This window comes from Leuresthes tenuis, unplaced genomic scaffold (assembly GCF_036924035.1).
Source record: "Leuresthes tenuis unplaced genomic scaffold, fLeuTen1.0.hap1 SCAF_9, whole genome shotgun sequence".
Taxonomy (NCBI): domain Eukaryota; kingdom Metazoa; phylum Chordata; class Actinopteri; order Atheriniformes; family Atherinopsidae; genus Leuresthes; species Leuresthes tenuis.
Window position 1 is genome coordinate 5,584,234 of NW_027325363.1, and position 9,423 is coordinate 5,593,656.

A 9,423-nucleotide genomic window follows, 5' to 3' on the forward strand; every position below is an offset into this window, starting at 1 on the left:
ACAATCATGTCGAAAAGAAAGTACGCCCCCTTTCAATTCTAAAGTTTAACGTGTCAACACATGATGGAAAATTAAGAATACATGTCTGGTCCTTACCAGGTAATAAAATGAGAAAAATACAACCTCAAACGAACAAAAACACATTAAATATTGGACTGTGTCAATATTATGAAACAAAAATGAAGCCAAAATACAGAAACGGGAGAGAAGAGGGTAAATAGCAGTCAGGTGCTGCTAATCAAATGCATTTTATTAATTGATCATCAGTCAGTGTGAGCAGCTCTATAAAAGCAGAAGTTCTGTCAGTTTGCTGCTCTGCAGCATTCAGGTGTGTGTTAACACGATGCCAAGGAGGAAATACATCAAGAATGATCCCAGAATAGCTATTGTTGCTGCCCATCAATCTAGGAAGGGTTATAAGGCCATTTCCAAACTATCTGGAGTCCATCATTCTACAGAGGGAAAGATTATTCACAAGTGGAAAACATTCAGGACAGCTGTCAATCTTCCCAGGAGTGGACGTCCCAGCAAGTTCATCCCAAGGTGAAAAACCCAAGAGCTACACATCTCAGACTCTACAGGCCTCAGTTAGCATGTTAAAGGTTAAAGGTCATGACAGCACAGTTAGAAAAAGACTGAACAAGGATGGCTTGTTTGGAAGGGCTGCAGGAGAAAGCCTCTTCTCTCTACAAAGAACATGGCAGCACAGCTTCGGTTTGCAAAGCTGCATCTGAACAAAGCACAAGACTTCTGGAACAAATAGACCAAACACCTTGCAGTCATTGAGTCCACCATGAACTCCTCTGGATACCAAAGTATTCTAGAGACAAATGTGAGGCCATCTGTCCCACAGCTAAAGCTGGGCTGAAACTGGCTCATCAACAGGACAATGATCCCAAACACAGCAGCAAATCTACAACAGAATGTGTGAAAAAGAAAAGAATCAAGGTGTTGCAATGGTCCAGTCAGAGTCCAGACCTCAACCTGACTGAAATGCTGTGGTGGGACCTTAGGAGAGCTGTGCATAAACCAGTGCTGCAAACCTCAATGAACTGAAGCAACTTTGTAAAAAAGAGTGGGCCAAGATTCCTCCACAACCATGTGAGAGACTGATAACGTCATATAAAAACAATTACTTCAAGTTGTTGCTGCTAAAAGTGCTTCTACAAATGATTTAATCATGGCATATACTTAGTTTTTCTCACACTGCATTTTTGTTCAGTAAATAATGACACGGTATAGTATTTAATGCGTTGTTGTTCATCTGAGGTGGAATTTACCACATTTCATGCCCTGATAAGGATAAAATAGTTTTCTTTATGTGCTGATACACCAAACCTTTGAAGAAAGCCTTGGAAGTTTTCATATGTAAATATTCATGACATAGCATACTATGAACCCAACAGGCCTGTTGGTGTTCCTTTTCGGTGACAGAAAGCCAAGGGACAGTTTTCACAAGGTTTCTTATACCTATTTTAGGATATACTGATACTGATACTAAAAATCAGCCAGGTCTGACGCGGAGTGTCACTACATAATCATTTCCTGATCTCTCCAGACATGCTGTTCTGGATTCAAGTCTAGACTTTTTTTCTGAAACCACACCTTTGTTTTCTTAGCATTCGAGATGTATTGTTGAAATGTAAAGCTGCAGCTCAGCATCAGATTCAGAGTACAAAGTCAAAGCTTTTCACCCTGGTACATTCACCTTTCTGAGAAACATTCCCAGGAAGTGACGCTGCCATCACCATGTTAGACTGTCGGGATGTCCCAGTGTTAATGACGTGTGCAATCGGATCGGATTAATGGCTAATTTACAATAAGACTGAGTTATTCAGCTCATGTAGACAGCTTAATCTGACAAGAAATCGAATTGGATCGGGTTACTTGCGAGTGAATTAAGACCCTGGGATAACTCGATCCTAATGCCTGCTGAATGTGCGTGTAGACGACCGTGGATCGGATCGAGCGTTCTGCACATGCTCAAGATTTTTTCCTGGGATCATCAACTAGAAGTCGAAGGAGACGATATTACTATTGTTGTCGCCGCCATCAGAAAGAAACAAACGACGCGATGGAGAATGCGCCGTTGTGCATCACGTTTGTGCCATAACCAGCTCATCACGAAGCTTCATCTTGCTCTTTGTTCGCCATCTTTCTCGTATGCCTGAGTTTGTTGTTGTTGGTGGTGAAGACGTCAACCGGAAGTGGCTCTATTAGAAGTAGATTAAATGGGTACAGCGCCACCTATCGTACTGGGGTATGACATGCTTTGTGCCAGTGATTCAATTCATTCACCGCCATATATCTAAAATTACCCTTGCTCAGATAAGGAGTGTTATGATTGGCTTTGTTCTTAGACATTATAAATTCATATTCTGTATTTTACTAAATAACCTATGTTCCTAGCTGGTACTTTTCCACTCTGCTCATACTGCACAACAGATGACCTTAAATGGTCCAAGACCTTAGAATGACATAAACAACTGGGTCAGACAAAACATCTCTATTAGGGCAGATAGGTCTGGTACATTAGATCCACGCCTAAAACAGCACTCACACACACACACATTGTTTATCACATCCAAAGAACACAACAAGGACAGCAGCTGGCCTGAGCATGCCACTCAAAACTGGTCAATTATACTCTGACAAGTGTGAATACAACTTCTGTGAGATAAAGCTGAATATAAATATGACATGTTTCCGGATATCGGGGCTCGGCCTGACGGATTTCCTGTGGGAGCTCTGTCACTCCGAGTCCAGCGCTGCAATATACTTTACTTGTGACCACTAATAAACGATTTCTCCAGCTTGTTCTTGGGCTTCCAATGAAAAAATCGGGCTAACAGGAGCAAAACCCAACTATAGCTATAATCCAGTTAATCTCATCATGTAAACCCACTGAGTGTCTGGGGTTTATCAAACATTCATGGGAGTTATTGCCTGGAGGCTCTGTTTAGCTTTGCTGAACGGTCAGATCTAGAAAGTTTGTTGGTTGTAACTTTTATTCATTCCCAGTGAATTCAGTTAGTCTCAAGTAGACACCAGCTACATTGTAGAAGCATATAAAGGAACTGTGACATGATTAATGACCTGTTGGAGATTAACCTGATTAGGTGAAAGATGTTCCTCCTGCTGTTTCTTTTAATTAATATTTACTTTTCCAGCCTTTTGTCTCCCCTGTCCCAACTTTTTTGAGATGCATTGCCTCTATCCAGTTCAAGATGAGCTGATATTTTCAACGAAATAGAAAAATGTCTCACTTCCAACATTTATTTGTGTTATTATAACATTTCTATGTTTTATTGTGGGCAGAATATTGGTTTAAGGGATTTGCAAATCATTGAATTAAGTTTTTATTTACATTTAGACAGCAGTCCAACTTCTTTCCTCACTGGAGTCTTTGAATAGAATCAAAATCATGAGGGAGGGGGGTGTTTTAAGAGCTAACAGGTATGGCTCATTTCTGGCATCAGACAGGTTGCTTATACAGTCTGAATGTTGGATGGCTGCAACAAGTTCCTCATCGGCAGGAGAGACGCTTACTCAGAAACGCAGGGGAGAGGGAGCTGTGAGAGTGAAACAGTCATCTGTTGTGCGTATGAGCATGAGTAAACAGCATAATCATCTTTAAGGCAGTAATTACGTGTTCCAGCGTTGGCTGGGCGGCGGGGGCAGCGACGGGCCCACCCTGCTTCAGACAGCAGGTGTAGCTCAACATCTGACAGCTGACTGTGACCAAAGGTGTGATCCAATCCTCCTGAGGCTGCATCGACCCAGTCAAGGCCTTCAGGGGGTCAGGGCCAAAAGCAGCAAACTAGCGAATTTCTGACCCAGCAGGAGAGGAAAAACAACATAGAGGGGATGTGGAACTGATGAAGCACCAACGCCTCAACTCTTTGTTTCATGTACAGGAGTTAGTCATGATCTCTTTTTTCATTCCAAAGGATATTAAATCCCCATTTTTAAATTAATCCTTACCCCACAGCACATAATTATTTTGACATTAACATTAAAGGGCAACTTACTGACATGTGCAGCTCCAGGTCTGGTAATGTAGGAGTATTTGCATCAGATAAAGGGATTTATCCCAACCTGGCATCCCAAAAGTTATCGTAATTTACTGCTGCTCCATAAAATAGTAATAGATAATCTATTAACCATTAATTACCATGATTCGTTGCAACTCATACCCTTCTCTGAGGAATGTGTCTCTGGACAGTTCTACTCATTTTTCTCCCCCCTCATCGTCTTCAATACAAGTGATTCGTTTTCTGTCAGGCAGGTATTCAACTCACCAGTAACAACTTTTCTCCCCCCTGAGGGTCAGGAGCTGGTTGGAGATGGAGACAGTGGCTCTGGGTTAGGAGGAGGGGGAGAGCAGGGTGATTGGACACAGTCGCATGTGAAAGGCCAGAGAGCGGCGAGTCCACAGGGAGCACAGTCCACACACAAAGGGCCTTGGAGGGGCTCGGTGGGGGTGGGAGGGGCAAACGAAGGCGAGAGGCCACGCTGGGAACCAGAGCTGACAGCACAGACACTTCTCATCTACAGAGGGCTTGGCTGTCTCTGGCCCCCTGGGGTACGTGCTCGCTTATCTGTGCGGAGCTGCCAGCTCCACGCTGTTGAGATAGGCGCTCACGAGAGCAGAAGCAGCAGAAACATTAAGCACACAAAAGCAGCAGTGACCTCTGGCCTACATTTGACTGATATGTACCTTGTTTCCTGAGTCATAACAGTCCTGATCAAATAGATTACAACACATTTAGCCAATACGAGATTACTTTTTGATGTTGAGTGTGTAGGAGCTGGCTGCAAAACACGAGCAGTTTACACTTCATACACTAAAATTCTGACTTTTCCCACATGTCGTCCTGATAGAGGTCAAATCAGAGCGGAGGAGGCAGGACGCCTGCTAACAAGGGATTTGTGCTGAGAGTCTGCAGGCTGGGATTGTTTGAAGTTGGGACATTGAGCTTGTTGTCCTTTGGTGTGAGGATAATAAGCCTCTGACCACTGTCACCAGAGTGTTTATGACCTGCGAAGCAGCGCTCCGTTGTGTTGACTCTGTCAGCAGGGGCCCGAGCGACACTTGACTGCCAGTGCTATTAAAAGGCACTTTCGGATAACACAGTACCATCACTCCGTTTGGGCCAGTCAGGCTTTATTAATTGGTTGCAGAGAGAAAATACAAAAGCTTAGTTGTTGGGCCTCAGAGCTGACATCCAAATGTGTATGAATAACATGAGACTTGTTAAGTAAGTGGGGAAAATGCAACGAAAAGGCACTTGTTGCTCTAGTTTTATAGGCTACTTAGACCTGAAGTGGAACATTGTATTGTTTTTTTCCTAAGTAGCTGGGATAAAGACATTTATTTGCAACTTTTATATGTTTCCATAAGACAAGTGACACTATGTTCAGGTGAAGAAATGTATACAAGAATGAGAAAAATCACATTATTTTACAGGATAGGCTAAACTAATTGCCCCTCAGAGGGCCATATATCTCATGGCTTAGACAGGTGTGTGCGATGTGTGTGCGTATGTAGGTTGTTTCTTGGGTTTGCGGCCACAGTTGTGTGTGCTCATGGATGTGTAACAGACAAGGGTGAAGGAGAAATTTGAAGGAACCCCTCTCCATCTGTTTTCTACATCACTGTGGTGGGATCACATTATCCGTTGTAGGCTCTCTGGGAATTTCATCAGTCTGTAACATCTCACTTATTCACACGTTTCCTCGCGCTTTACCATGTAGAACATCCCAGAGAGTCCCTCCTGACGCTGCACTGACCCGGCACATCATCTAACCATCTTTAAATCTTTCTCTCGTGTGATATAGTGTGTCTGTGAGAACTGCACGGGAGATAAACTACAGCTCACACATTGTCACTGTTTTGTCTCAGTTGTCCACAGCTCCGAAAAATATGTTTATTCACATAAATGTAGATGGTGCTTTAGCTGTACCACGATAGATTCACAAAGGCTGTTTGTAGACTCAATAATGTGTCTTTATACCTTCAAATTATTTTGTTTTTTAAGCCCAAACTAAAGAAACATATGAACAACAATTCATGTTGCCAGTGTCATTTTACCTTTAAACTTCTCATGCCATGTCATTTAATGTCACGAAATGACTGTAATAAAGAATATTGATGATTTCTGTACAGAATGAACCAGTTTTCATTTATTTTTTCAGTGATATTTTCAGAGCATATTTTACTTGTGTGTCTGCAGCTCATCGTGATAGGATTTAAGTTTAAACCACTTTTTTTAATCAAAGACAAGAAAAAAGAAGGTATTTGCATGAGAAAAGATGCACCAGCATTACCAGCAACTATTTAACGTACATTCTCTGTTGTCTCTTAGACATTGACGACTGATTTATGTCCTGCAGACTTAAAAATAACTACATAGAGGACATAGTCTCATTGTGTTTCATGAGGCTGTCACGAAAGGTGTGATCATCAGTTTTAACGGGGAAATAAGTCTATAGGAGATCTGAATTAACGTCTCATCTTAGTTTCCATGTTTGGATTCAGGAAACATCAAGACTTGCTGAAAAGATACTGTTAAAAACATCAACCTTAAGTTACAAATCTCCTTTTTCTGGGCTTACCAGGTGAAGAGTTCTGCTCTCTCTTCCAATGACATAAATGGGGTGCAGACACGATAGAAACTTCCCACTGAAATTAATTTCTTTAAAAGCCGTGCTGGATGTCAAGAAACAACAACAAAAACAATCAAATCCAGTTCAAATCCAGCCACATGGATCCAATGATTTTCTATGAGTGCATAATCAACGTTTCACCCCCAGTGGTTCTCTCCACTACAGCGCTGCTCAGCTCTCATTCCCAACATCCAGATCACCTCTGACATGTAGTCGTCATAATAAAGCATTCATGACATGGTTTTGGGTATTTGGGGATTTGTGGAGCAGGAAGAGGCTGAAAACATGATTCCTGTGGTCTCACAGGCTCCTGGAGACTTTATGATTTATGAGCACCTCTGCAGCATAGCTTCACCAGACTCATGCATAACCTTAATCATATGTAGTCACTGGAAGTCATGGTCAGATAAGTTCATCATTGCACTGAATGTTTTCGAACTGTAACCACATTTCTTCTCTTTTGTGTGTGCTTGCTTCGGTCTGTGAATCTGCCGTAAAAATGCGATGCTTGTTGCAGCTAACTGGCTTTTCCAGCTCATTCCAAATGGCATGAAGTGATGAAGAAAATGAGCTAGATGAAAGGGATTAGGACTTGAGCTCGCAAGCGCTTATCATCTCCAGTAGCACTGGAGTGTAGCCATGGAAACAGGAAGTGAGAGCAAAGCTTCCAAGATGGCCACCAGCTTGTGAATGGATGCATTCCTCAACGGCAGGGTGTCTGCTGCAAGGAGGAGGGGCCGCAAGTGTGTTTACTTCCAAAAGGGACTATATAAATAGTAACTGCTGCTGTTTTAAGGACTTCCTGTCACTAGGTATTCCTTATAACAGTTGTTAAATAAACAATCACTTTCCCATTGGGGCTGCCTCGTCTGTAGTGAAGTGGGGTTTGCAGCGGGTTCAATCCAGGACCCCGGCGTGTGGATTTTAAAGCCCCAGACTGGAGTCATGGAGCTGTTACAGGTCACCACACTCTCTTTCACTCGCACCCCGTCTGGTCGTATAACCTTTACACACTCAAACTGAATTCCACATTCAGCACGTTTTTTCTCTGCCAACTTACTCATTGTTTTGTTATGAGAGCTGTGCATGTGGTGCTCTCACAGCACAAGGATTCGCAGCATGCTCATGATCACTCAGTGTGTCAGAGCAAGACAAATAACCAGGTAATAAATGACACATTTTCAGTTGTTTAGCTTTGTACTCCAACACTTAAACTGACACATAACCGGGACTGTTTGGTTAAACTACAAACTCCCAGCATATTTATCTACTTAAAAAAAACTTAAACAAACTTTCTTTGTATCTTTGCAAAAAATGTTGATGGAGTTCACCAAACAATCAAAAGTCTTAGACCACAAGACACAATGCTGCTGTGTGCTTTCAGAAATGAAACGCAAATATTTCCTGTTTTCTTCTCCAGCCAAAAACATGAAAGTTTCCAGAGCGAGATCAGATTACAAGCCCAGAGTGAATGTCATTACTACAAACTCCCCATAAAATCATTATTTAAAAGATATTCTCTATAGCTTTGTTAATGCTAACTGCTTCATTTACCCAACTATTTACATTCATTTTTTTATTAGTTGATTTTGACTATAATCTAATATATGGCAGCTGGGATAGGCTCCAGACTCCTATGACCCTGAATCGGATTAGGCGAGCATAGACAATGGATGGATTTTAGATATAAAACTGCATGAAATCTGTTGAAATAAATACAAAATGCCAAACTTGGACAAAGCCACATCCCTTAAAATCCAAGTTAAACACATTCAGATATTTTCTTGGAAACATGTCACATGTGTTAGACAGCAGTTGCTTATAAAATGTTTAAAAACTGAAGCGAAAAACATTTTTTTATTGATTTCCTTCCATGAAGCAGTGGAGCCTTCCTTAAAGGTGAGCAAAAGCTGATTCTTCCCCCAAAACTGTAATGTTATAAATCTATCTGGCCTATCTTGATGCATTAGCCTCTGATCAGCCAAACATGTCATCTGTGCATCTGACAACTAGCTGGCAAACTGTTGCACTTTTACCCGGGAAATGTATTTTCTAAGAAATCTCAATTTGTAGAATTTGAGCTGCTTATTTTAACTGATGAGGAACAATTAGAATAAGAGAAAAACTAAGTAATTTTGTAGAAAGCAAAGTAAAAATGCAGATGTTGGAGGCTGTAAAAGTAGCACAGAGAATCACATTTAGGTTGAAAATCATCATTTTCACAAACCTTTTGAGGAGACAGCTGAGATTAACAGATACACCAGTACACCAGTGCAACTGCTGGCATGCTCATGCTACTGAAATATCGTGGCACGTACCCATCATGAGACGTCATTGTTAACATCTTAGTTTAAAGCTGGAAGGAGACTGAAATATTTAATATTGTAGTGTACATTTGTAGTTGTCTAAATTGTGGCAACGAAAAGTCCTTTGGTTGACTGAGACATGCCAAATGTGGAGCCAGTTGTGCTAGAAATGGATGTAAACTGTCCCCTTGGCACGCTGCCTCTTGCAGATCATTGTGTCTGTGCTTCACATTTTGACCGGGATCATAATTGCCAATGAACAAGGGGAGGAAATCCTACATTAAAGCACCTTTTCCTGCTGCAAAACACTGTTTCAGAGACCTTCACCCTCTTTGAGCAGTGTCATTCCCTTTCTACTCATCTCCTATACAAGTTGTAGGAATTCTGCTTCTGTATACTTTTCAGAAATATGGAGCCCAGGCTTCTTAAGCTATAATCACTAGAATGA